This window comes from Trachypithecus francoisi, unplaced genomic scaffold (genome assembly GCF_009764315.1).
Source record: "Trachypithecus francoisi isolate TF-2019V2 unplaced genomic scaffold, Tfra_2.0 Lachesis_group6, whole genome shotgun sequence".
Classification (NCBI taxonomy): Eukaryota; Metazoa; Chordata; class Mammalia; order Primates; family Cercopithecidae; genus Trachypithecus; species Trachypithecus francoisi.
Genome location: NW_022681471.1, coordinates 42,731,229 through 42,759,030, shown reverse-complemented (window position 1 = coordinate 42,759,030; position 27,802 = coordinate 42,731,229). Strand labels below are relative to the sequence as shown.

Here is a 27,802-nt window from a genome sequence, read left to right as displayed (position 1 = left end):
ACTTCAGGGTGCATCACAATTATCTGGGGTGCTTGTTAAAACGTAGGTACCTGGAGCTACAACCCCCCGGTATTTTTATTCTGATCTGGGTAGGGATAAGAAATTTGAATTTCTAATAAGCAGCCCAGGTGACACTAAAAGTGGTTAGCTGAGAGCACAGAGCTACAGTTTTTGTGTGTTACTACTCTGAAGCCATATTACCATTTCAATTTCCAAGAAACCCACCCACTTACATATAATATACCTATAAATATTGTTAAGACAGTTATGTAGCTTCCTTTTTGAAGACTGACCTACAAAGTTCAGTACTTCAAACAACTAGTTTAATTGCATTGTTTATTTTATGAAATCTTGTTTCAATACCAGAAATAAGTAATCATTTTTCAGGTAACTATGATGTACAGAGCACTATCACCTACAGTTGGCTTAACACAAATGAAATTGAAGAAATGAATATCGCTGCTCTCAACAAAGTTAGTGTCTAGTTGTGGAATTAAAATATAGACATAATACAAACCCAGTGTAGCACATAAATCAATGTGTTGGATGAAGATGAAAAAGAACTTGTAATTAAAGAGTACTTTTGCCAGTTTCCTTTATTGTCAGTCTCTCAGCCCAGACATTTTCAATTAGGTAATTTCCTCTGAACAGTCTTCAGCTTACTGAAGTTCCTCCAGCTCTACAAGATATAAAGGAAAGAAATCATTATAGCCTGAAACTATTCGTTTTTTGGTATACGAATGTGTGTATGATATACATATAAGTATGTTTATCAGACCAAGAAGCTACTTGGATTTTCAAGATTTCTTATTACTTAAGCTATTCATTAGTGTGTACAGTTCTTGCTGTCTTCATCACCTACCACATCTCACCTTCTTCCACATTTAACTGCACCCAAGTTGAAGAGGAAAGAAGAACTGTATCTCCAAAAAGGAAACCAAGTATAACCACGCTATTTCCAGCTTTCCTTTTTCAGAGTCAAAACAAACCTTGCTTAATTTCTTGTCATCAGAAACCTTCCAGAAATTACTGCCCAGGAGCAAAATATTTCCCAAGCAGCTGTCTGACATTTTAAAGAGAACATTTGCAACGCTGTTTATTAGGAAGATAGGGTATTATTATCCCTATTTCACAGATGAAGAAATAGATGCAGGTGAAGTGTCTTGTCCAGTCACACAACTAACTAGTAACAGAGCCTGAATTTCCTACTACACTGCTTATGACTCCTAGACCAGGGTGCTTGCCGCTACATCAAGCTGCCTCTGTAATGAGTCCTACCCAGAACTACCAAGCCAATTAGAAACGGAGTAGATAAACGTAGGAAATGGAAGAGTTAGGGAAATGTACAATGCAATTGACAGATTCAAAATGCAATGTAATAAGTACTAAAAGCATGAGAATTAGTCTATTAGAAGCTAAACAGAATTTAAAGGACAGCTCTGTTAAGAGGCACTGATATTTAGGCTTGCCTGTTTTATTATTCTGTAACAAGAAGCTGAAACAGATAGCCAGGCTGCTCTTGGCATTAGTTATTTATGGAAGGGCAAAAAACAACTGTTCTTCATTGACTGTGTAACAAGCCTTTGCGTGTTAAACTTCACGGGTTTGTAAAATAATAATAATTTTCTCCTGTGGTCCAAATACAAGCAGCAGGACTTCATAATAATATTTGCATTGACAAGTTGTGTTAGATTTTGTCACTAACAAACCTTATTTTTGGCAGACCCAACAACCAGGCCAAATATTGTCTTTAGTGGCTTATGTTAAACAACCAGTGAAATCAGAAACCTAGGCAGAAGATGATCTCACTGTGAACATAAATAATAACCTAAGCCACTCCTTTCAAAAATGATCAAAGGCATAGTAGCTACATCTAAATGTTATTTTTGAAAAATGATTTGTTTTTTCAAAATAACTATTTCTTTTCATTCTGGCACATTTTTCAGGTTTTTAAATTAATGGAAACACCAAAACAAACAGACATCTAATGCACCCAGATAGGAAGACACAGTATTGTATGGAGTCAAGTCTTTCTAAATTAATCCATCAGGACATTGTGGTCCACGTCAAAATCACAGCAGGATTTTAGTGGAACTTAATTTCAGTTTCTCTCATGAAACTCATTTGTCCTTTTTAAAGATAACTCCAACCCCCCTAAATAAAATCCTCCACAGTTATCCTTGAAATTGTTTGTGCAACCTTCCTATAAAGGATCAAAAATAACAAAATATTTTTATTATCCATAAGGCCATAAGTATGCGAAAAATCTGCTGTGGTTGTCATTGAATCTGTAAGAACGTTGTTTTTCGTATATTTTTGCCCACTCTCTGTAGTGATTCTAGCCCAGTAATATTATGAAAAAAGATAGGTCATCAATATCATAACTTGCCTTAAACGTCTCTTTGTTATCCTTTCCCTTTAACATACAAAAAGCTTCCAATATGTCCTATTCTTAAAAAGACCAGTAAAATAACAAAATTTTAACATGTCCCTTACTCAAAATCTTCCACTGTTAGTGCTGGGAAGCCACTTAGATGCAGAGTAGCAGGATGGAAACCATATGGGTTTGGACTTAGCCAACCACTGTAGACCAAGTTATATAACATTTTCCTGAGCCTCAGCCTCTTCTGTAAATTGGGGATAATAATGGTACCCCATTCATAAGACTCTTCTGAGGGAATGAATCATGCCTATAAAATTCCTGATTTATGGCAAGGGTGTATAAAATGATGGCTATTAATCACCAAGTTCAACCTCTTCATTTCACAGATGAGAAAAAGGAAGCTAGAACCAGAATAATCTTCCTCCAGATTCTCCTACTTATTCAGTGACTTTTTTTATTTTTTTTTTTTTGAGACGGAGTCTCGCTCTGCCGCCCAGGCTGGAGTGCAGTGGCCGGATCTCAGCTCACTGCAAGCTCCGCCTCCCAGGTTCACGCCATTCTCCTGCCTCAGCCTCCCGAGTAGCTGGGACTACAGGCGCCCGCCACGTCGCCCAGCTAGTTTTTTGTATTTTTAGTAGAGACGGGGTTTCACCATGTTAGCCAGGATGGTCTCGAACTCCTGACCTCGTGATCCGCCCGTCTCGGCCTCCCAAAGTGCTGGGATTACAGGCTTGAGCCACCGCGCCCGGCCTTATTCAGTGACTTTCTTTACAACTAAGGACAAATTCCTTGATAAGTGGTCTACAGCCACTTCATTCACTAAATCACTATCTGACCTCCAAGTTAATCTCCATTCCCATCAATCCTACAAATATCCTATTGCTAATGCCTTCTATGAAATAGACAAATCTCATAATTATACTTAAATAATTATGGGACTATTTCACTCAGACCGAGTGAATAGTCCCACTGGGACTATTGGACTGATTAAACCTTTGGATATGTATTCAAAGCATCCCTCTTCAAACCAAAATTCTGTAATAAAACTGTCTGCTTCACTTGGATCCTACATGGCACCTGGTACAAGCCAAGTTACTGTTATTCAAATAAAACATTTTTTACAATATATTTGAATCAATAATTATTACTTTTAGAAATAGATATAAACGGTTTTTAAATATTTTTTAATTTCCCCTTCAAGTTGGTAAGATTTTTAGATTGATAATATTCAATTTTGGCAAGAATATGAAGAAACTTGCACTCATATATTCTTTTTTTTTTTTTTTCCAAGATGGAGTCTCACTCTGTCGCCCAGGCTGAAGTGCAGTGGTGCGATCTCGGCTCACTGTAAGCTCCGCCTCCCGGGTTCACGTCATTCTCCTGCCTCAGCTTGCCGAGTAGCTGGGACTACAGGTGTCCACCACTACGCCTGGCTAATTTTTTTTATTTTTAGTAGAGACAGGGTTTCACAATGTTAGCCAGGATGGTCTCAATCTCCCGACCTCGTGATCCGCCTGCCTGGGCCTCCCAAAGTGCTGGGATTACAGGCGTGAGCCACCGCGCCCCGCCTGCACTCATATATTCTAAGTAGGAGTGTAAATGGTTTTGGTCCCTTTATTTTATTTTATTTATTTTTGAGACAGAGTCTTGCACTCTCGCCCAGGCTGGAGTGCAGTGGCACGACCTCAGCTCACTGCAACCTCTGCCTCCCAGGTTCAAGAGATTCTCATGCCTCAGCCTCCTGAGTAGCTGGGATTATAGGTGCCCGCCACCACATCCAGCTAACTTTTGTATTTTTAGTAGAGATGGGGTTTCACCACGTTGGCCAGGCTGGTGTCGAACTCGGAACTCAGGTGATCCACCTGCCTCGGCCTCCCAAAGTGCTGAGATAACAGGCGTGAACCACTGCACCCAGCCTGGCCTTTTTAAAAGACAATGTGGCAGTATCTTTTATTTTTTTTTTTTTTTTGAGACGGAGTCTTGCTCTGCCACCCAGGCTGGAGTGCAGTGGCCAGATCTCAGCTCACTGCAAGCTCCGCCTCCCGGGTTCACGCCATTCTCCTGTCTCAGCCTCCCGAGTAGCTGGGACTACAGGCGCCCGCCTCGTCGCCCGGCTAGTTTTTTGTATTTTTTAGTAGAGACGGGGTTTCACCGTATTAGCCAGGATGGTCTCGATCTCCTGACCTCGTGATCCGCCCGTCTCGGCCTCCCAAAGTGCTGGGATTACAGGCTTGAGCCACCGCGCCCGGCCGGCAGTATCTTTTAAAATTTAAAATGCATATACTCTTTGACATTTTCATGTACAGGGCTCTATTATACAGAGAAACTTGAACAAATACACAAAGATATATGCACAGGAATAGTAACCAGAGTATTATTTTAATAGTGAAAAATTAATCAAAAATCTCAAGTGTTCATTAATAGGAATATGGTTAATACCTTATGGTATATCCATATTATGGAATACAGTGTTAGGTAAAAAAAAAAAAAAAATGAGGCACAATTATTTAAATATCTATATGCAAACATAATGACATGAAATGATGTTTGTGATATATTATTAAGCGAATAAGAGCAATTTGCAGTTCGATACACATAATTCATTCTCATTTTGAAAAAAAATAAGTGTATGTCACAGTATGTGTGTGCAGCAAACATCTGGAAAGGTCTATACCAGATAATGAACAGTTGTTATCTCTACAGAAAGGGATCAGAGACTTCTTTATATACTTCTATTTAAGCAAAAGAGGTGAAGTGACCAGGCACTTCTTTTGTAATATAAATAAGAATAAAGAGACAATCAGTAGAAAAATGAGCCTTACTGAAGGAAAATTTGCTTTACAAATATCCTTTCAGGAGTGTATTTAGGCTTTACAAATATCCTTTCAGGAGTGTATTTAGTCTATGTACAGTGATGTACAGCTACAGAGAATTTGGAAACCTTCACATAGAGCCTGTTTGCACCATGGCTCAATAAAGAGAGTATAGTCTTAGGGAGGACCAATTCCTAAGCTGTTCTAGATCATCATACCTAAATTTTTGCCCTTTGGCAACAAAATTAGATTTGTTGAACTATTTCATAGATACCATTGAAACAAGCTTGTAAAAAGTTGAGGTTAAGACCAGGTGTGATGGCCCATGCTTGAAGTCCCAGCTACTTGGGAAGCTGGGGCGGGAGGATCACTTGAGTCCAGGAGTTCAAGATCATCTTGGGCAACATAGTGATATGTCATCTCTAAAAAAAAAAACACTATTAATTGGGTGTGGCAGCATGCACCTGGAGTCCCAGGTACTCTAGGAGGCTGAGGCAGGAAGAACCCTTGAGCCCTGGAGTTCAAGGTTACAATGACCTATGACCACATCACTGCACTCCAGCAGCCTGGGCAACACTGTGAGACCCTGGCCAAGAGAGAGAGAGAGAGAGAAAAGAAAGAAGAAGAAGAAGGAAAAGGAGAAGGAGAAGGAGGAGAGGAAGAAGAAGAAGAAAAAGACAGCAGCCTGGGCAACACTGTGAGACCCTGGCAAAAGAGAAAGAGAGAGAGAGAGAGAGAGAAGAAGGAAGAAGGAGGAGGAGGAGGAGAGAGGAGGGGAGGGAGGGGAAGGGAGAAGAGAGGAGAGGAGAGGAGGAGGAAGAAGAAGAAGAAGAGAGGAAGAAGAAGAAGAAGAGAGGAAGAGAGGAAGAAGAAAGGAAGAAAGGAGGAAGACAGGAAAGAAAGAGGTGAGGTGAGCCACAGATTCTGGGAGCTGCCTGTATAGAGACAGTCTGTATTAGATACATGTAATAGCTAAAAATGAATTTCTTAAAATCTGTGATTCACTTTCAAGGTATTTGCTATAAATGTCTTCTCTTGGGAGAATTTCACCCTGGGTTTGATTCTGGGTAGAGAGAGAGGTCATTTCTTTTGTTTGGTATTTGAAATTGGGGAGGTTTTTTTGCAGGAGAATATTTTAACATTCTGTTGGGAAAAAAAGTGGGAGGAAAGACAGCTTAATTGAACAGAACACATTAACCTTAAAAGACCCTTCAGCTTCAGCCAGGTGTGGTGGCTCATGCCTGTAATCCCAGCACTTTGGGAGGCCGAGGTGGGAGGATCACAAGGTCAGGAGATTGAGACCATCCTGGCTAACACGAAGAAAACCCCGCCTCTATTAAAAATACCAAAAAAAAAAAAAAAATTAGCCAGGCGTGATGGCGGGCACCTGTAGTCCCAGCTACTCAGGAGGCTGAGACAGGGGAATGGCGTGAACCCAGGAGGCGGAGCTTGCAGTGAGGGAGATCACACTCCAGCCTGGGCGACAGAGGGAGACTCTGTCTTAAAAAAAAGAAAAAAGACCCTTCCGCTTCAATCATACCTCCCTTATCCATACCCCATACTATACGTTGTTTCCCAGCGTTGCAGAAGCTGCTATATTTTAAAAAAATAAGTTAACCTAAGACTGAACGAAAGACTAAATATAGATACAAAGGAAAGCACTGATGCAAAGTACATTTGTAAATTAACAGAAAAGAAATAGCCACAGGGTAATAAAAATATCAAAATCAGATTTTCAGATAATCCAGATCAGATCAGTTCCCTGATAAAGTTATCTGATAGTGAACTTTAATAGAGCCTTTATCCGCTACAGTGTTCAAGATGAGAAAACCTCTAAAATTGAAAAAAAAATACTAATGTACTGACCATGTCAGCAACATTCATCTGAGATTGCTAGCCTTTCTCTTTCCATTGACTTTTTGTATTAATAATCCCAGGATTATGAACAAACTCATGCTGTGCTGTACCTAAATGCAACATAATCTTTCCCAGGTAGATCTTAAACTCCTGACTCCTCATCATAGACTGAAGTTGCCAGTTGTACTCTTGTGGCAATGAGATGACCCAGAGCTCACTGGGGCCTATGTTAGAAGAAAACCCCTATAGTGGCAGGGCAGAATGACCTCACCATTTATTATGACTTTTCCTACAAATGGAAAAACAAAGGAGGGAGTTTCAAAACCCAGTACCTTCCTGTAGAAAATAAAATGCGTCATCAGATTAAGTGAAAGTCAAAGTGTCCTCATTTGAGATCATCACAGAAGTTACAGCATGAAAGATTGGAAAAATGCAGAAGATGAAAAGTGTTTTAGCCACTGAATAGGAGACAGTGCTATGTCCCGTCTGAGCCCGTTGCACCATGTTTGAAAAACAAACATCTATGACACACATTGCAAAACCCAGATTAAGAAACCTCAGGGCAGAGGGCAGATCATCACATGTACAAGTGTACCCAGGCACTTAGCCAGTACACAAAGAGGTGCATGGCTTCAGCACTTCGAATTCTGTGTCCTTGGGCCTCTTTGTTTAAAAAAAATAAAATAAAAACTATTTTCATGATACAGGTTTGATCAAGGCAACAGTTTTACTTTCTGTAAATGTAAACAAAGAAAGGATATGCATTTGCCTGTGAAATTTGAAGTACCTAACACATGAACTTTTCAAATAGAATGACAGAGCAATAAAGAACTTTAAAGATCATCAAAGGGCCAGTCATTTATTTATTTAAAAATGAGGAAACTGGGGCTCCAAGAGGTTAAATAATTTACCCAAGGTTACAAAACTTGTTATTTCTGAACTGGGGCCTGGAACACAGATCTCCTGACTCTCAGTACAGTGATCACCCACACTGACACTGATACTGACCTCATACCATTTTCTAGAGATTTTACAATATAACCATAAACAAAATTATCATAACCACACTTACTAAATTGCCTTGATTTGCTTGGATTAAAAAATCAACAGGAATATCTAAGGAAAACAGGAAAAGATGATCTGTTGGATTTATGTGGAATATGTCTGAGGAAGCAACTGGAATTTTTGAAGAGAAAGACTATTTCTTCTCCTTTACATCATTTGTTACAGAAACAAATGTAAACTTTTCTAATACATTTGTTATCATCTGGATGTGCTTAATCTACCCGTCAACAAACGTCCACTCCAGGTTGCAAACGCCTCCTTACCCAATGTGCTGATGGAGTTGATAGCTTGCTTTTCTTATTTCCTATCTGCCACTTTTTGTTTGTTCGTTTGTTTTTTGAGATGGAGTCTCCCTCTGTCGCCCAGGCTGGAGTGTAAGGGTGTGATCTCGGCTCACTGCAACCTCTGCCTCTTGGGTTCAAGTGATTCTCCTGCCTCAGCCTCCGGAGTAGCTGGGATTACAGTTGCCCGCCACCACGCCTGGCTAATTTTTGTATTTTTAGTAGAGATGGGGTTTCGCCATGTTGGCCAGGCTGGTTTCGAACTCCTGACCTCAGGTGATTCACCTGCCTTAGCCTCCCCAAAGTGCTGGGATTACAGGCGTAAGCCACCGTGCCCGGCCCATCTGCCACTTTTATGACATTATCCCTATTTCATTTAACTATATCAGCAAATATTCCAAGCCCGTAGACTTGATATCAGAAAGGAACTTCCCATTGTAGCAGAAAATGTAACAGTCTCAGGGATTAGGGCCGGGAAGACATTTGGGGCATTTGACAAATATAATTTTGTAAAAACAGCTTTCTCATTCTTGTTTGCTTCTGATCTTTCCATCTTCTGTACTATATAACAGAAGCTGTAAAAGGTCAGAAATACCCCAATGTAAGAAATAAGCTACATTAAAAATGACCACGAAACACATGAAAAGATGTTCAGCATTACTAGACATTAGGGAAAGGCAAATCAAAATCACAATTAAGTATCACTCCATACCTGCTTATAGCTATAATGATAATTTTTTTAAAAAAAACACTGGAAAATAACAAGTGTTAGCAAGAATATGGAGAAATTGGAATCCTCCTACATTGCTGGTGGGAATGCAGAGTGGTGCGGCTGTTGTGGAAAACACTTCGGTTCCTCAAAAAGTTAAACAGAGAGTTACTAATAACCCAACAATTCTACTCCTAAGTATATACCCGAAATAATTGAGGCTGGGCGTGGTGGATCATGCCTGTAATCCCAGCACTTTGAGAGGCCAAGGCAGGTAGATTGCTTGAGACCAGGAGTTCGAGCCCAGCCTGGGCAACAAGGCAGACACCATCTCTACTAAAATTTTTTTTAAAAATTAAAAAAAAAAAACCTGGGTGTGGTGGCACATGCCTGTAATCCCAGCTGCTCAGAAGGCTGAGGCATGTGAATCGCTTGAACCCAGGAGGCAGAGGTTGCAGTGAGCTGAGATTGTGCCACTGCACTCTAACCTGGGTGACAGAGCAAGACTCTGTCCAAAAAAAAAAAAAAATTGAAAACAAGTACTCAAATATATGTACATTCACGTTCATAGCAGCACTATTTACAAAAGCCAAAAGGTGGAACACTCCAAATGACCATCAGTATATAACTCGACAAATAAATTTGGTACAGCTATACAATGGAATATTTTTCATCCATAACAAGGAATGAAGTACTGATACACGCTACAACATAGATGAAACTTGAAAATAGTACATTAGGCCAGGCACGGTGGCTCACACCTGTAATCCTAGCACTTTAGGAGGCTGAGGCGGGTGGTTCACCTGAGGTCAGGAGTTCGAGACCAGCCTGGCCAACATGGCAAAACCCCACCTCTACCAAAAATACAAAAAAAAAAAAAATAGAAATAGCCAGGTGTGGTGGCACGTGCCTGTAATCCCAGCTACTCAGGAGGCTGAGGCAGAAGAATCACTTGAAACTGGGAGGCAGAGGTTGTGGTGAGCTGAGACCATGCCACTGTGCTCCAGCCTGGGCAACAGAGCAAGACTCTGTCTCCAAAAAAAAAAAAAGAAAGAAAAAAAGAAAATAATATGTTATTTAAAAGAAGCCAGACACAAAACATCTCTTATCGTCCTATTCCATTTAAACGAAGTCTCCAAAATAAATTCGTAGAGACACAACGCAGAATAGTGGATGCCAGGAGCTAAGGAGAGGGAAGACATTGCTTAGTGGATAAGGAGTTTTATTTTGGAGAGATGGAAATGCTTTGAAACTAGATAGAGGTGGTGGTTCCACAACATTGTGACTGTCCTAACTACCAGTAAATCGTTCACTTGAAAATGGTTAATTTTGGCCGGGCGCGGTGCTCAAGCCTAATCCTAGCACTTTGGGAGGCCGAGACGGGCGGATCACGAGGTCAGAAGATCAAGACCATCCTGGCTAGCACGGTGAAACCCCGTCTCTACTAAAAATACAAAAAAACTAGCCGGACGAGGTGGCGGGCGCCTGCAGTCCCAGCTGCTCGGGAGGCTGAGGCAGGAGAATGGCGGGAACCCGGGAGGCGGAGCTTGCAGTGAGCTGAGATCCAGCCACTGCACTCCAGCCTGGGTGGCAGAGCGAGACTCCGTCTCAAAAAAAAAAAAAAAAAAAAGAAAATGGTTAATTTTGTTATTTGAATTTCGCCTCAAATTATTATTAAAAAGAAATAAACTGCATCGAAACAATGAAGCAAAAGATTCGAAACTTTCAATATTCAAAAGTTCATGTATGAAGCATTAGAGAAGATACTGCAGAAAATAATGTCTCAGAAAATAAAACAGAGTAGAAACAAGTTCCCTTGGGGTAAAATTTAGGTTTGAAGAGTTATGAGGTATTTTTCTCACTCATTTTACTTGGGTAATTTTCTAAGAATTTTTTTTTTTTTTTTTTTGACAGAGTCTTGCTCTGCCGCCCAGGCTGGAGGGCAGTGGTATGTTCTCGGCTCACTACAACCTCCGCCTCCGGGGTTCAAGTGATTCTCCTGCCTCAGCCTCCCGAGTAACTGGGATTACAGGCACCTGCCACCATGCCTGGCTAATTTTTTATATTTTTAGTAGAGACAGGGTTTCACCATGTTGGCCAGGCTGGTCTCGATCTCCTGATCTCGTGATCCACCCTCCTTGGCCTCCCAAAGTGCTGGGATTACAGGCGTGAGCCACCGTGTCCGGCCCCCAAATTTCCATTTTTAAGAGGCTAAGGAAATAACAACAAGAAATGTGTTCCACAAATTTAGAATTTCAAGAAATTTTAAATCTTTACCTCAAACTCATTCACACAGTCATTCAATAAATATTTATTTAACTGTGACTTTGTGACCAACTGGGAGTGGGGAACACAGATATGGTGCCAAACTCAAGAGACAGGTCACTTCCCTTAGGGAGCTTATATGTTGATGTATAAGACAACCCAATGAGATAACTTCAGAAAATGATATGTCATAGACAACATAAAACGTGACTATGAAATTAAAAGTGCATTTTTGTGTAAAGCTGTACTTTTTTTTTCTTTTAGTCTAGTGTAGTAGTGAGAAGGTGTGAAAGAGTAGAACAAGGAGTTTGATCTGTAACTGACTGTGAACAATCAATTGAGATAAATTACTATCTTTGGACCAGCCTCAAGGTGTATTTTTTTTATTTTTATTTATTTTATTTACTTATTTATGTATTTATGTGAGACACAGTCTTGCTCTGTCACCCAGGCTGGAGTGCAGTGGTGCAATCTTGGCTCACTGCAACCTCCACCTCCCAGGTCAAGCAACCCTCCTGCCTCCACCTCCCAAGTAGCTGGGATTACAGGCATGTGCCACCATGCCCTGCTAATTTTTATATTTTTAGTAGAGACGAGGTTTCACCAGGCTGGCCAGGCTGGTCTCGAACTCCTGACCTCAAGTGATCCAGCGGCCTCGGCCTCCCAAACTGCTGGGATTACAGGCATGAACCACCGCACCTAGCCTTAAGGTGTACTTTAAATAGGGTGATTTGGAAAGACCTAGCTGCCAAGTCAACATTTGAGCTAAGATGTGAATAATAAAAGGGACTCAGTCAGGCCCAGGTCAGGGGGAGAATGGTCTAGTTAGAAGGATCATCAAGAACCAGATATGGTGGCTCACGCCTATAATCCCAGCACTTTGGGAGGCTGAGGTGGGTGGATCACCTGAGGTCAGGAGTTCCAGATCAGTCTGATCAACATAGTGAAACCCTGTCTCTACTAAAATTACAAAATTAGCCAAGTGTGGTGGTTCATGCCTATAATCCCAGCCACTTGGGAGACGGAGGCAAGAGAATCGCTTGAACCCGGGAGGCAGAGGTTGCAGTGAGCCAAAATCACGCTATTGCACTCCAGCCTGGGCAACAAGACCGACCACTACTCTGTCTCAAAAAAAAAAAAAAAAAGGATCATCAAGAGCGAAAGTCATAAAGCCAGTCTGGGCTTGGGCCTTGTACAACTGACGGACGGATCATAGAGAACTAGAGAACTAAGGGCAGAGGTGACGTGGAAAGAAGTCAGAGAGGTGAGGAGGGACTGGTTTTTCAGGGTAGTATAGTCCAGAGTAAAAAGTCTGATTTTATTTAAGTACACCTATGCTCTGAAATGTTTACAACACCAAGAGTAATCTGGTCAAAGCAGTAGATAAAAGGGATCGGTGAAACACAAACAACACACACACACATGTAAGAGGGGATATACCAAGACATATACTTCCCTTTGGTTGTCAGAAATTAATTTGATCAAACTGAAAGACTGTTTTCTTTTCCTTCTAGTCCAGGGTTTCTCAAACTTGGCACTATTGATATTTGGGCTGGATAATTTTGGGAGGAGCTTCCCTGTAGGTTGCAGAATGTTTAACAGCATCCCTGATATCTACCTGCTAAATATTAGTAGCACCCCTCTCCAAGGCTGTGACCACCAGAAACATGTCTAGAGATTGCCAAAAGTCTTATAGAAGCAAAATTGACCTCAGTAGAGTACAATTGTTCTAATGCAAGGCAGGAAAGTGAATAGATGCCACGTAGCGAGGTAGACTTTGAAGGAAGTGGCATTTTCTTTTTAATTTTGCCTTTCCCACCTCCAGCCTCATTCCAAAGCCTCTCCTGATTCCTCAGCCTCTGGAACACATACATTGGTGTTAAGTAAATATTCAGTAAATTCTTCCAATACCGACTGCCAATCTGTACACACTGAGCAAAACTTTTCTTCAATAACAGGGTGGTAGGTGGAGGATACCACTGGATTTGAGTAGTCTGGGTAGCTGCCTCAACTTTGCAGCTCATTTTGTTTATACAGAGCCTTAAAGAGACAAAACCTCCTACTGGATGTCTACAGAACACCAAAAGAATTATTCATTTTCTAAATTCCACCAAGTTTTCTGAAAACACAACTTTTATTCACTGACTTCGATTATAAACTAAGAGTTGCATTTCCATAAGCAGCACCTCCTAACAGAGTATGAGACTGTGAGAGTAGCAGAGAGAGTAGTCAGAGACTCTCGGGAACTATAGGCATTTGGGGCCAGATATTATTTTTGTGAGGATCTGTCCTGTGCATTATAGGATATTGAGCAGCATCCCTGGTCTCTGCCCACAGGATGCCAGAAGCACCCTCCCCAGTCCTTTTGCAAAAATAAAAAAATGTTTGTAAAGAATATCCAGGAGTCCATACTGATGTAAAAGAAATGATGGCTCAATGAATAGATATGGGAGAAGATACAAATTTCCCACAGAGAAGATTCTAAGTAATTTATGTAGATACACTTCCCTCAAGGAGGTAGTACATAATTCCTCACCCTTTGAGTAAAGGCTGCACATACTGACTTGCTTTCAAAGAGTATAGTATGGAAAGACAGGAAAATAACTTGACAATGAAGAAACTTTGGCCAGGTGCAGTGGCTCATGCCTGTAATCCCAGCACTTTGAGAGGCCAAAGTGGGCGGATCACCTGAGGTCAGGAGTTCGAGACCAGCCTGGCCAACATGGTGAAACCCCACCTCTGATAAAAATACAAAAATTAGTCAGGTGTAGTGGCGCATGCTTATAATCCCAGCTACTGGGGAGGCCGAGACAGGAGAATTGGTTGAACCCAGGAGGCAGAGGTTGCAGTGGGCCGAGATCACACCATTACACGCCAGCCTGGTCAACAGAGCAAGACTCTGTCTCAAAAAAAAAAACAAAAACAAAAACAAAAAACTCACAAACCCTACCTTGGACAAGTGGCCAAGATTAACATAATTAGTGATGTCATGTTGATAGTCTTAGATATGATATAATGAGAATGGCAGTTCACCTCTATGGTGCCTCCCCTCAAATACCATATCAGAATAACATTAGACGAATTGGCCGGGCGTGGTGGCTCACACCTATAATCAAGAGGCGGGCGGATAACCTGAGGTCAGGAGTTCCAGACCAGCCTGGCCAACATGGCATAACCCCGTCTCTACCAAAAATACAAAAATTAGCCAGCCGTGGTGGTGGGTGCCTATACTCCCAGCTACTGGGGGCTGAGGCAGGATAATCCCTTAAACCCAGAAGGCATAGTGTGCAGTGAGCCAAGATCATGCCACTCCACTCCAGCCTGGGCAACAGAGTGAAATAATAACATTAGGCAAATCCCAACTAAAAGATATTCTAGGCCGGGCGCGGTGGCTCAAGCCTGTAATCCCAGCACTTTGGGAGGCCGAGACGGGTGGATCACGAGGTCAGGAGATCGAGACCATCCTGGCTAACACGGTGAAACCCCGTCTCTACTAAAAATACAAAAACTAGCTGGGCGAGGTGGCGGGCGCCTGTAGTCCCAGCTACTCGGGAGGCTGAGGCAGGAGAATGGCGTAAACCCGGCCGGGAGGCGGAGCTTGCAGTGAGCTGAGATCCGGCCACTGCACTCCAGTCCGGGAGACAGAGCGAGACTCCGCCTCAAAAAAAAAAAAAAAAAAAAAGATATTCTACAAAATACTAATCAGTACTCCTCAAAACTGTCAATGTCATCAAAAACAAAGAAAGTCTGAGAAACTGTTATAGCCAAGAGAAGTCTAGCTAAATACAATGTGGTTTCTTGGGTGGGGTCCTGAAACAGTAAAAGGACGTTAAGTGCCAACTAAGGACACCGAAATAAAGAATAAATTTTAGTTAATAATGTGTCAATATCTGTTCCTTGTAACAATACATCATACCAACGTAAGACGTTAACAATAGGGGAAACTGAGTCAAGATATAGGCAAGTGTTTGTACTATGTTTGCAACTTTTTTTGTAACTCTAAAATACTGTAAAAATTGTTTAAGTTTATTTTTTAAATGTCTTCAGCTATTGCCAAACTTTCCCTAGGGAGCAAAATCTCCTTCAGTTAAGAATCACTGTTCTAGGTCAATCTAGACATTTGCTTTCTCATTATAACACTTTCCACCTTTTACAATATTTTTACTAACTCCCAGCTGTCCTCTATGTTGTCAGCAACTCTTAATATTCAAGAATTCTTATGATTTTAAGATCTCCTTTGTTCTCACCCACAGCTTCCAGAACTTTCCTCCTCTCCACTTTTGTCTGTCTATTCACTACATACCAATTGAAGTGGAGTTCAATGTCATTTCCCTCGTAGGTAATGCTATCTAACAAATCAAGTCTGTAAATTCTTCTACTTCAAGACATGAGGTAATAGTTCAACTACTTTTTTCAGCTTGAAAATCTGCATATTGTGATTACAATAAAAAGGGCTACTTGCACTTCATCAGTGTTGCAAAAACTTCAGTTCAAGAGTGATACTGTCTTAGTATTAAGACTGCTTTGCCCTGAAAAGATATTCCACCAATATATGGAACAGAGGCTTCAGCTGCAGATATGAAATATAATTATTTTAAGGCGAAATGGTCTGCCAAATCCAACACTGTCAGTCACTTTCCAAAGCATTTTGGGATTTAAAAAAATTTTACCTAGTAGTTGTTCAGCCATGAATATGAATTTCTGCCTTCTTCTGGATCTAAATATGAAGGAACAAAAGAATTTGACCCAATATTGAAATTAAACCTGAAAAAATTAAAGATACCAGTAAAAAGAAAGACAAGTGGAGCCACTAACGTAATTTAATTTTTTTTTTTATTTTGAGATGGAGTCTCGCTCTGTCACCCAGGCTAGAGTGCAATGGTACCATCTCAGCTCACTGCAACCTCCATCTTCCGAGTTCAAGCGATTCTCCTGCCTCAGGCCCCTGAGTAGCTGGGATTACAGGCACGCACCACCATGCCCAGCTAATTTTTGTATTTTTAGTAGAGAGAGACAGGGTTTCACCATGTTAGTGAGGCTGGTCTCAAACTCCTGACCTTGTGATCCACCTGCCTTGGCCTCCCAAAGCATGGGGATTATAGGCGTGAGCCACCGCGCCTGGCCGCCACTAATGTTTTCAAAGTGTAATCCTCTTTCTGAAGTGGTGGTTCGTTTTACACCACTATTTCCTTCCTCTGAATTGCTGTTCCTATTCCCACCCAGCTCTAATAGAAACATAGCCTATGTTTTATTATATGTGTAGCAGTGTCTTGGCTGGGCTGAAGGAAGGTAGTGCCAGAACCTTGTCCGAGGGAAATTAGATGACACTTCCCCCATCCCTTCTTTTATCTATTTGCATAAATTCATATGCATGGAGACTGGGGGTTGGGCTGAAGGAGGAGTGATAACTTGGTTTTCATTTGTTGTTATTTGCTGGAGCACACAGAAAAAGAGAATGAAAGCTGGAAAGAAAAGAAGGTAAGGTAGAGTGCTGGTGCTATGGCTGAATCTTTGGATTTGAGGCCTTGTGGGGGAGAAGGGTATATGGCCAAGAATCTTTGGATTTGAGGCCTTGTGGGGGAGAAGGGTATATGGCCAAAGCTGAGGGGGTCATTTTCTTGAAGGACTTTATGTGGTTCTGGGCTGAAATAATGCTGTTTAGGTACAAAGTTAGAAAATTATTGTAGAGTTGGGTGAGGGGCCTAGATCCCAGTACCTCAAGGACTGGAAACTTTGTGAAAATAGGGAGCCAGTACCCTTGATACAGACAATGCTGTTTGCACAAAGGGCATCTGCAGCAGAGGCAGTGATAAGGTGCTTTGGCTAGCAGGCTAGAGTATAAGAACGTAAGTGAACTTGTTACAAACACATGTGGCAAACAACTCTTCTGAAAACAGCCAGAAATAACCAGAGAGTCCTTGGAAGGGGTTGAAATTCCTCTGTGAGCAGGTGAGGGTTTGCAGCTGATGAAATTTGGATACAAGTGTACATGTGATCTCATCTTACCAGCAGGAATAATCTGGAATATTTGGGTTATATAATTTTTGTTTTCTAGGATTCAATTCTAATAAGAGCTGAGATTTCTTAAACCTGTCTCCATCTTAGAAGAATATTACTCCATACCTAAGCCATCATTTACCTCCCAGGTCTAAAGACACACTATTATAGTCTCCACTGAGAGTCCTTTGAGCAATCTTGTCTAACAGCATAGTAAGTGGCTATAGGCTCCTTCTCTGGAAGTTCCCTAGAGTTAGCCTTCCTTAGTTACCCCTAAGTTAACAAGGATACTCCTCCTTCAGAAAAGTAATGTAGCTTATTTTTACTTTATCCCCCTTGGTAGCCTCTAAATATCCTTTTAAAAACACTTACCACAGGGAGCCACATGCTCTTTTCAATAACCAGTGTTTCTTTCTGTGAAAATAGGCCTCTTCGGCCGGGCACAGTGGCTGACGCCTGTAATCCCAGCACTTTGGGAGGCTGAGGTGGGCAGATCACGAGGTCAGGAGATCGAGACCATCCTGGCTAACACGGTGAAACCCTGTCTCTACTAAAAATACAAAAAAAAAAAGGGCATGAAGCCGGGAGGCGGAGCTTTCAGTGAGCCGAGATCACGCCACTGCACTCCAGCCTGGGCAATGGAGCAAGATTCCGTCTCAAAAAAAAAAAAAAGAAAAGAAAGAAAATAGGCCTCTTCAGACCATTACTCTTTGCTGAAAATCCAGACTTTTGTATCCCAGATAACTACAATAATTATCTTGCTCCTTTTCTATTTTTCTTTGTACTCTTTAGTTAATACGGAAAAATATACACTCATGTTCTCTGCATGTGGCAAGTACAGAAAAAAATTCAATGAACACCAAGACATCTAGACTATATTACCAACTAACAAAAGATTTAGAAAGACAAATTTCTTGGACTGTAGCCACGTCTTGTTGCCTAAGAATTTAAAGATTCATTTAAGATCCACTGAATATTCCATAATAACATGGTTAGTTAGGACATAGATGTTGGCATCTTGAACATTTTCCCCATTACTAAGGAAATGAAAGAAGATTGCATAGTAAGTTCAGTTTTATCTTTGGCTACAAAAAGCTAATAATCCAACAAGAAACTTACAAATTGGTCTTTGGACTAAGCTTCCAATCTGCCTTTCAATTAAAATGAGTTTATATGAGATCTAAGTACTCTTGTAGACTGACTATGTGCCATGGAAAATATTCACAAGATGATGTGCAAAGGATCCAGAAAATAAATATATTTACTACTGAGGTCATGTACCAGTCTATATCATGGAAATTTAAAATAGCATCCTAAGATATTCCTGTAGATAGGCAACTGAGCACTATTGCCAAATCTTACTTTCTAGACAGAGCAGGAAACCAAAGTTATAGACTCAATATGTGAAGAGATTTAGGTAAGCAGAAATAGTGTTAAAGCAACATGAATCCAAAGGTCATCAGAGTTGAATGTCACGTTTCTTTAATAGCTATAGCTACATGACCACTGCTTTTTTTTTTTTTTTTGACTGAGTTTCGCTCTTGTCGCCCAGGCTGGAGTGCAATGGCGCAATCTCGGCTCACCACAACCTCTACCTCCCGGGCTCAAGCAGTTCTCCCACCTCAACTTCTTGAGTAGCTGGGATTACAGGCATGTGCCACCACACCCAACTACTCTTTTTGTATTTTTAGTAGAGACAGGGTTTCGCCATGTTGGCCAGGCTGGTCTCAAACTCCTGACCTGAGGTGATCCACCTGCCTTGGCCTCCCAAAGTGCTGGGATTACAGGCGTGAGCCACTGCACCTGGCCAACCATTGCCTTTAAGAAATCCTTGTTGGGAGGTGGAGCAAGAGGGCTGAATAGAATTCTCCAGCAATTAGGCCAGGTGTGATGGCTCATGCATGTAATCCCAGCATTTTGGGAGGCCAAGGTGGGCGGATTGCTTGAGCTCAGGAGTTCGATACCAACCTGGGAAACATAGTGAAACCCCATCTCTACAAAAAAAAAAAAAAAAAATACAAAAATTAGCTGAGCATGGTGGCATGCACCTGTAGTCCCAACTGCTTGGGAGGCTGAGGTGGGAGGATCACTTGAGCCTGGGAGGTGGAGGTTGCAATGAGCCATGGTCATGCCACTGCACTGCAGCCTGGGTGACAGACCAAGACCCTATCTCAAAAAAAAAAAATTATCCAGCAATTGTCTTTCCCACAGGAACAACAAATTGAACAAATATCACAAGATATAAAAAAAAAAAAAAACCGAAAAAGTAGGAGAGGGAGACGATGTTAAAGTGTAGAGTTTTTATTAGTTTTCTCTTTGTTTGCTACTTTGTTTTTGCAGAGTTAAGTTCTCATCAGTTTAAAATAATGGGTTTTAAAATGTTGTTTTCAAGCCTCATGGTAACCTCATATCAAAAAACCTATAACGGATACACAAAAAATAAAAAAGCAATAAATTAAAACATACCACCAGAGAAAATTACTTTCACAAAAAGAAAGGTGGGAAGGAAGGAAGGAAGATAATGCCACCACACAAGCAGAAAACAAATAACAAAGTGGCAGGAGTAAGTCCTTACTTATCAATAATAACACTGAATGGAAATAGACTAAACCCTCCAATCAAAACACATAGAGTTGCCAGGTGTGGTGGCTCATGCCTAAAATCCCAGCACTTTTGGAGGCCAAGGTGGGCAGATCACTTGAGGTCAGGTGTTCGAGACCAATTTGGCCAACATGGTGGAACCCCATCTCTAGTAAAAATACAAACAATTAGCTGGGTGTGGTGGCGGTTACCTATAATCCCAGTTACTGGGGAGGCTGAGACAGGAGAATCACTTGAACCCAGGAGGCTGAGTCTACAGTGAGCTGAAATTGTGCCAGTGCACTCCAGCCTGGGTGACAGTCTCAAAAAAACAAAACAAAACCATACAGAGTGGCTGAATGGATGAAAAAAAATAAGAACCAACTATCTGCTGCCTACAAGGAACACTCTTCACCTATAAAGACACATATAAGCTGAAAATAAAGGGATGGACAGAGATATTCCATGCAAATGGAGACCAAGAAAGAGCAAGAGTCACTCTATTTATACCAGATAAAATATATTTCAAGACAAAAACTATAAAAAGAGACAAGGAGGGTCATTGTATAATGACAAAAGTCAATTCACCAAGAGGATATAACAATTGTAAATACATATGCATTCAACACTGGAGCACCCAGATATACAAAGCAAATTTTATTAGAGCTAAAATGAAAGACAGACCCCAATACATAAATAGCTGGAGACTTCAACAACCCACTTTCAGCATTGGACAGATCATCCAGAGAGAAAATCAACAAAGAAAGATCAGACTTAATCTGTACAGTAGGCCAAACCGACCTAATAGATATTTACAGAATGTTTCATCCAATGGCTGCAGAATACACATTTTTCTCCTCACCAGATAGAACATTCTCAAGGATAGGTCATATGTTAGGCCACAAAATAAGTCTTTAAATTTCAAGAAAATTGAAAGCATATCAAGCATCTTCTCTGGCCACAATGGAATAAAACTAGAAATCAATTAATAATGAGAGGAACTTTGGAAACTATACAAACATATGGAAATTAGATAATATGTTACTGAATTACCAATGAGTCAATGAGGAAATTAATAATGAAATCAAAAATTATTGAAACAAATGATAATGGAGACACAGTATACCAACACCTATGGGATACAGCCAAAGCAGTACTAAGAGGAAAGTTTATAGCAATAAGCACCTACATAAAAAAAAAAAAAGGAAAACTTCAAATAAACAACCTAACAGTGCATCTCAAAGAAGTAGAAAAGCAAGAGCAAAGCAAGCCCATTAGAAGAAAATAAATAATAAAGACCAGAAGATAAATAAATGAAATTAAAACAAAAAAAATACAAAAAATCAAGGAAGTGAAAAGTTGGTTTTTGAAAAGACAAAACTGACAACTTTTAGCCATACTAAAAAAGAGTGAAGAAAAGAGAGGAAAAAAAGAGCAGAGGTCCAAATCAATATAATCCTAAATTGAAAAGGAGACAGTACAACTGATACTGCAGAAATTCATTAATGACTACTATGCTTATTAGAGACTACTATGAGCATCTATATGGCAATAAATTATAAAACCTAGAAGAAATGGATAAACTCCTAGACACACATAACCTACGTATATTGAACCATGAAGAAATCCAAAACCTGAGTAGACCAATAACAAGTAAAGAGATTGAAGCTGCAATAAAATGTTTCCCACTTAAGAAAAGCCTGGGACATGATGGCTTCACTGCTGAATTCTACTAAACATTTATTTTATTTTATTTTATTTTATTTTATTTTATTTTATTTTGAGGCGGAGTCTTGCTCTGTCGCCCAGGCTGCAGTGCAGTGGCCGGATCTCAGCTCACTGCAAACTCCACCTCCCGGGTTCACACCATTCTCCTGCCTCAGCCTCCCGAATAGCTGGGATTATAGGCGCCCGCCACCTCGTCCGGCTAGTTTTTTGTATTTTTTAGTAGAGACGGGGTTTCACTGTGTTAGCCAGGATGGTTTCGATCTCCTGACCTCGTGATCCGCCCGTCTCAGCCTCCCAAAGTGCTGGGATTACAGGCTTGAGCCACCGCGCCCAGCCTCTACTAAACATTTAACGAAGAAATAACACCAATTCTACTCAAACTATGTTGAAAAATAGAAAAGGAGAGAATACTTCTAAACTCATTCTACGAAGTCAGTATTACCCTGATACCAAAAACAGACAAAAGTACATCCAAAAAATAAAACTACAGGCCAATAGCTGATGAATATTAATGCAAAAACCCTCAACAAAGTATTAGCAAATCAGATTCAACAATACAATGCATAAAGAAGATCATTCATCAGGACCAAGTAGTATTTATCCCTGGGATTCAAGGATGGTTCATCATATGCAAATCAATCAATGTGATACATCATATCAACAGAATGAAGGACAAAAACCATACCATCATTTCAATTGATGGTGAAAAAGCATTTGATAAAATTCAACATTCCTTCTTGATAAAACCCCCAACAAATGGGGTATAGAAGGAATATACCTCAACACAATAAAAGCCATGTATGACAGACCCACTGCTCGTATCAAATTGAATAGGAAAAAAAAAATGAAAGCCTTTCCTCTAAGATCTGGAACAAAACAAGGATGCCTACTTTTACAACTGTTATTCAACACAGAACTGAAAGTCCTAGCTATAGTAATTACACAGGAGAAAGAAATAAAGGGCATCCAAATGAGAGAGGAAGAAGTCAAATTATATTTGTTTGCAGATGATATGATCTTATATTTGGAAAAAACTGAAGACTCCACACACACAAAAAAAACTGCTAGAACTGATAAATTTAGAAAAGATGCATGATACAAAATCAATATACAAAACTCAGTAGCATTTCTGTATGCCAACAGTGAACAGCTGGAAAAAGATATCAAGAAAATAATCTCATTTGGAATAGCCACAAATAAAACAAGATATCTAGGACTTAAACAAAGAAGTGAAAGATCTCTACAATGAAAACTATGAAACGCTGATGAAAGAAATGTCTCATCATTTTAAAATGTCCTTTGAAGAGGACACCAAAAAATGGAAAAATATTCCATGTTCATGGATTGGAAGAATCAATATTGTTAAAATGTCCATATTACTCAAAGCAATCTACAGATTCAATGCGATCTTGATCAAAATACCAATTACATTCTTAACAGAAATTTAAAAAAATCCTAAAATTTATATGGAACCACAAAAGACCTAAAATAGTCAAAGCTATCCTGAGCAAGAAGAATAAAACTAGAGGAATCACATTACCTGACTTCTAATTATACTACAGAGCTACAGTAACAAAAACAGCATGGTAATGGCATAAAAATGGACACATAGACTAACGGAACAGGACAGAGAACTCAGAAACAAATCCATACATCTACAGTGAACTCATTTTCAACAAAGGTGACAAGAACATACATTAAGGAATAGACAATCTCTTCAATAAATGATGTGAAAACTGGATATCCACATGCAAAGGAGAAAAACTCTCAACATATCTCTCACCATATACAAAAATCACCATATACAAAAATCAAATCAAAATGAATTAAAGACTTAAATTTAAGACCTCAAATTATGGAACTACTACAAGAAAATCTCCAGGACATCTGGAGTTGGCAAAGATTTCTTGAGTAATACCCCACAAGCACAGGCAACCAAAGCAAAAATGGACAAATGGAATCACATCAAGTTAAAAAGCTTCTGCATGATAAAAGAAACAATCAACAAAGTAAAGAAACAACCCACAGAATGGTAGAAAATGTTTGTAAACTACCCATCTGACAAGAGATTAATAACCAGAATATATAAGGAGCTCAAACATCTCTATAGGAAAAAATCTAATAATTCGATTAAAAAATTGGCAAAAGATTTGAGTAGACATTTCTCAAAAGAAGACATACAAATGGCAAACAGGCATATGAAAAGGTGCTCGATATCATTGATCATCAGAGAAATACAAATCAGAACTACAATGAGATATTATCTCCCCCAGTTAAAATGGCTTAAATCCAAAAGACAGGCAATAACAAATTGTGGCAAGGATGTGGAGAAAAGGGAACCCTCATGCACTGTTGGTAGGAATGTAAATTAGAACAACCACTATGGAGAATAGTTTCGAAGTTCCTCAAGCTCCAGCAATCCCACTGCTAGATATATATCCAAAAGAAAGAACATCAGTATATCAAAGAGATACCTGCACTCCTATGCTTGTTGGTATACTGTTCACAATAGCCAAGATTTGGAAGCAATCTAAGCATCCATCAACAGATGAATGAATAAAGAAAATGTGGTACCTATACACAATAGAGTACTAGTCAGCCAAAAAAAAAAAAGGAATGAGATTCTGCCATTTGCAACAACATGAATGGAACTGGAGGTCATTATGTTAAGTGAAATAAGCCAGGCTCAGAAAGACAAGAGGATGGTTAGCAAAGGCTGGGATAGGTGGTGGGGGGTTTAGAGGGTGCAGACAAAGTGGGGATAGCTAATGGGTACAAAAAAAAAGTTAGAAAGAATGAATAAGAACTAGTATTTGACAGCACAATAAGGTGACTACAGTCAATCATAATTTAATTGAACATTTTAAAATAAGCAAAAGAATATAGGCCAGGCGCGGTCGCTCACACTGGTAATCCCAGCACTTTGGGAGGCCGAGGCGGGCGGATCTCTTGAGGTCAGGAGTTCAAGACCAGCCTGGCCAACATGGTGAAACCCGTCTCTACTAAAAATACAAAAATTTGCCGAGCATGGTGGCCGGCGCCTGTAATCCCAGCTACTCAGCAGGCTGAGACGGGAAAATCACTTGAACCTGGGAGGTGGAGGTTGCAGTGAGCCGAGATTGTACTACTGCACTCCAGCCTCGGCATCAAAAAGTGAAACTCCCTCTCAAAAGGAAAAAAAAAGAATATAATTAGATTGTTTGTAACACAAAAGATAAATGCTTGACGTGACGGATACCCCATTTATCCTGATGTGATTATTATGGATTGCATACCTATATCAAAATATCTCATGTAACCCATAAGTATATACACCTACCATGTCCTCACAAAAATAAAAAATAATTTTAAAAAATCAAATGACAAACCGGAAAAGTCTTTGAATGAAGGTAAGTGGAATTATAATAGTTTTGATACCCATTCCAACAGTTTTCACATAGCAAGCACAAGTTGGGTAACTATATACAGGTAGCCCCTATCCCCAAGAAAATGCCATACAGTCAAAGTAAAGCAAAGTTTTCACAATTTTTTCATAACTATAGAATTTCAGACATCCATAGCAGTAAACACTCCAATGTGTCAGACAACAATTAAGCAAGTCATCAACAAGCAAAAGCTGCTATGTGCCTTCCACTGTACTAAATGCTGTGGGGCATATGAAAGAGACAAGATATAATCTTTTATTGAGGAGACAGGCTCTGAATACATAAGACAAAGGAAGCCATACAAGAAAACAAAAAGGCTAAATGCTGTGGAGCAGACTACAAGAGTCAAAATAAGTCCAAAAGGCCAGAATAGTGGAGGGTTTCACAGAGAAGTCTGGATTTGAGCTGGATGGCACAGAGTAGGGCAGAATGCATCCTTGGAAGAAAAAACAATATGAGCAAGGGTAGAGACTGGGAATAAAGAGGGCACATTGGGAAGAGTCCAGAAACTAGACTAAAAGGAGCAGAGGATTCTTGTCAGGGAAGAATGATAAGGAAGTTTGGGAGAGACAGTCTGCAAGTTGCAATAGAACTTCAGAGCTCCAAACCCTGAAAAACCACAGAAATGATTACTAGATGTTTTTACGCACACCGGTATAGAGAGGGCTGCATCACTAATGAGACTCTTCAGTCACTCTTTCACATGCGGAGGTCTCTACCCATAGTGTCTCTTTGAATAATACAAAAGGAACAGATGATGATGTAGAAATTGGGTAAACACAAAAAGTAGTGTTTTGTCTCTGTATTCTGAAAGCAAACCACTATTACATGCTCCACCCATTGATGTTGAAATTCTTTTCTTACAAAAAAACTTAACCTTTGCCTGTGGAGAGTAATAGCTATTTAATCTATTGACAGTTAGTACACAATTAAGTGCCTACCTTTCTACCTTGCCAATATTTCAGTAAGCAATTCACATTTTAACTTTCAGATCAGATTACTTTCTTTTGTGTTTTAAATGTTTATCTAAGAGTTGCAGAGATAACATCTACATTGAAAAGTGCCATTAAAAACCCAACAGACATTTCTGGTTTCCTGTCCAGTATGTAAGGAGCTTAGAAGTTGCCATTCCATCCTAAAAATGAGTAAAAAACCAAATAAACTGAAAAATCAACAACTCTTCTTACATCTATCTGTCAGGGAAGTAAGGTCACAGTGCAAACTGCTGCCCCCAGAATTGGAGAGACAGGCAGGAGAATCCAGAGAATCACAACTTACCTGAGCAGAAACATCCACAGGAACCAGCACAGGGTAGGAAAACCTAGACTGTAATTGATGAATTGTTGGAGGCTCAGTGTGGACAAGCCTGTGAGCTGAAAACTTCTTTGTTTTACCTCCTGGGAGTTCTACCAGGTTCTCACAGTAAAGATCAGACAAGAACTCCTTAGGGTTTCAAGTAGTGGGAGGAAAGTAATTATTTTGAAATATGCCAGAGCATTCTGTTCTTAACAAGGCCTGCCATCAAGAGAATCTATTTTACCGGAACCTAACCTATTGACGTTTCATCAGAGCCTAACTGACCTGGCTGAAGGGAAATGGCCGACTCCAGTCTGCTCTACCCTTCTGCCTGTAGGAAGGGAAATACCCAACTCCAGCTCCAGTCCCCTCCAGCCATTCTGTCCCATCTAAGGTAGGGGGAAGGGAGGACACAGAGAGGCACTTTTGAAGTCTACAGCCCAGGGGCACAGCATCACTAAAATAGTGAGACCTAATTATAAAATTATAGAATGCTTCCCCTCTCCCAAAACCTTAGCACCATATCACTAAAGGCCTATTGAACAGTTTCTTTCACCCAGTACCTGTACATCATGACCAGCTTTCAACAAAAAATTATAAGGCATACTAAAAAACAACAAAAAAAAATACACTTTGAAAGACAGAGCAAGCATTAGAACCAGACTCATACATGGAAGGGAAGTTGGAATTATCAGTTGGTAGATTCAAAGAAACTATGTATGATTAATATGATAAGGGCTCTAATTTAAAAAGTAGATAATGCACAAGAACAGTTGAGTAATGTAAGCAGCGATACGGAAATTCTAAGAAAGAATAAAAAAGGAAATGGTAAAGATCAAAACACTGTAAGAGAAATGAAGAATATTTTTAATGGACACGTTTGTAGACTGCACACAGCTGAGAAAAGAGTCTCTGAGCTTAAGTATATGTCAATAGAAACTTTCAAAACTGAAAAGCAAAGAGAAAAAAATGAAAAAAAGAAACGGAATGTCCAAGAACTAGGAAACAAAGATATAACATATGCATAACAGAAATACAAGAAGACTTCAACAAGTTTGTGGAAAAAATAGAATTAAGAGATAAAAATAGGCAACATAGCAAGACCCATATCTACAAAAGAAATTTTTTTTAAAAAGCCAGGAGTGATGGTGCATGCGTATAGTAGTAATTACTCAGGAAGCTGAGAAAGGAGAACTGCTTGAGCCCAAGGGTTTGAAGCTTAATTGATCTTTGAATGCACGACTGCATGCCAGCCTAGGCAACCAAGCAGGACCCTGTCTAAAACAATTTTTAAGATAAAAATAAAAATACATAAACTTTATTTCTCAATACTAGTTCCATCAATGTCAAGACACTTTTATAAGCAATAATACCAGCTATCTAGTCTATCCCTGAGGGCCCTG

The 27,802-nt window shown here is 40.0% G+C and overlaps 1 long non-coding RNA gene across 1 annotated transcript; it reads right to left on the bottom strand.

Moving 5' to 3' along the window:
- Positions 1–54: 54 nt before the first annotated feature.
- On the bottom strand, positions 55–26,573 carry LOC117078266. The gene is made up of 3 exons (XR_004434959.1): positions 26,382–26,573; positions 16,044–16,090; positions 55–679 (listed from the first exon to the last, which is right to left on the bottom strand). It is a non-coding gene; the product is annotated as an uncharacterized LOC117078266 (long non-coding RNA).
- Positions 26,574–27,802: the final 1,229 nt, after the last annotated feature.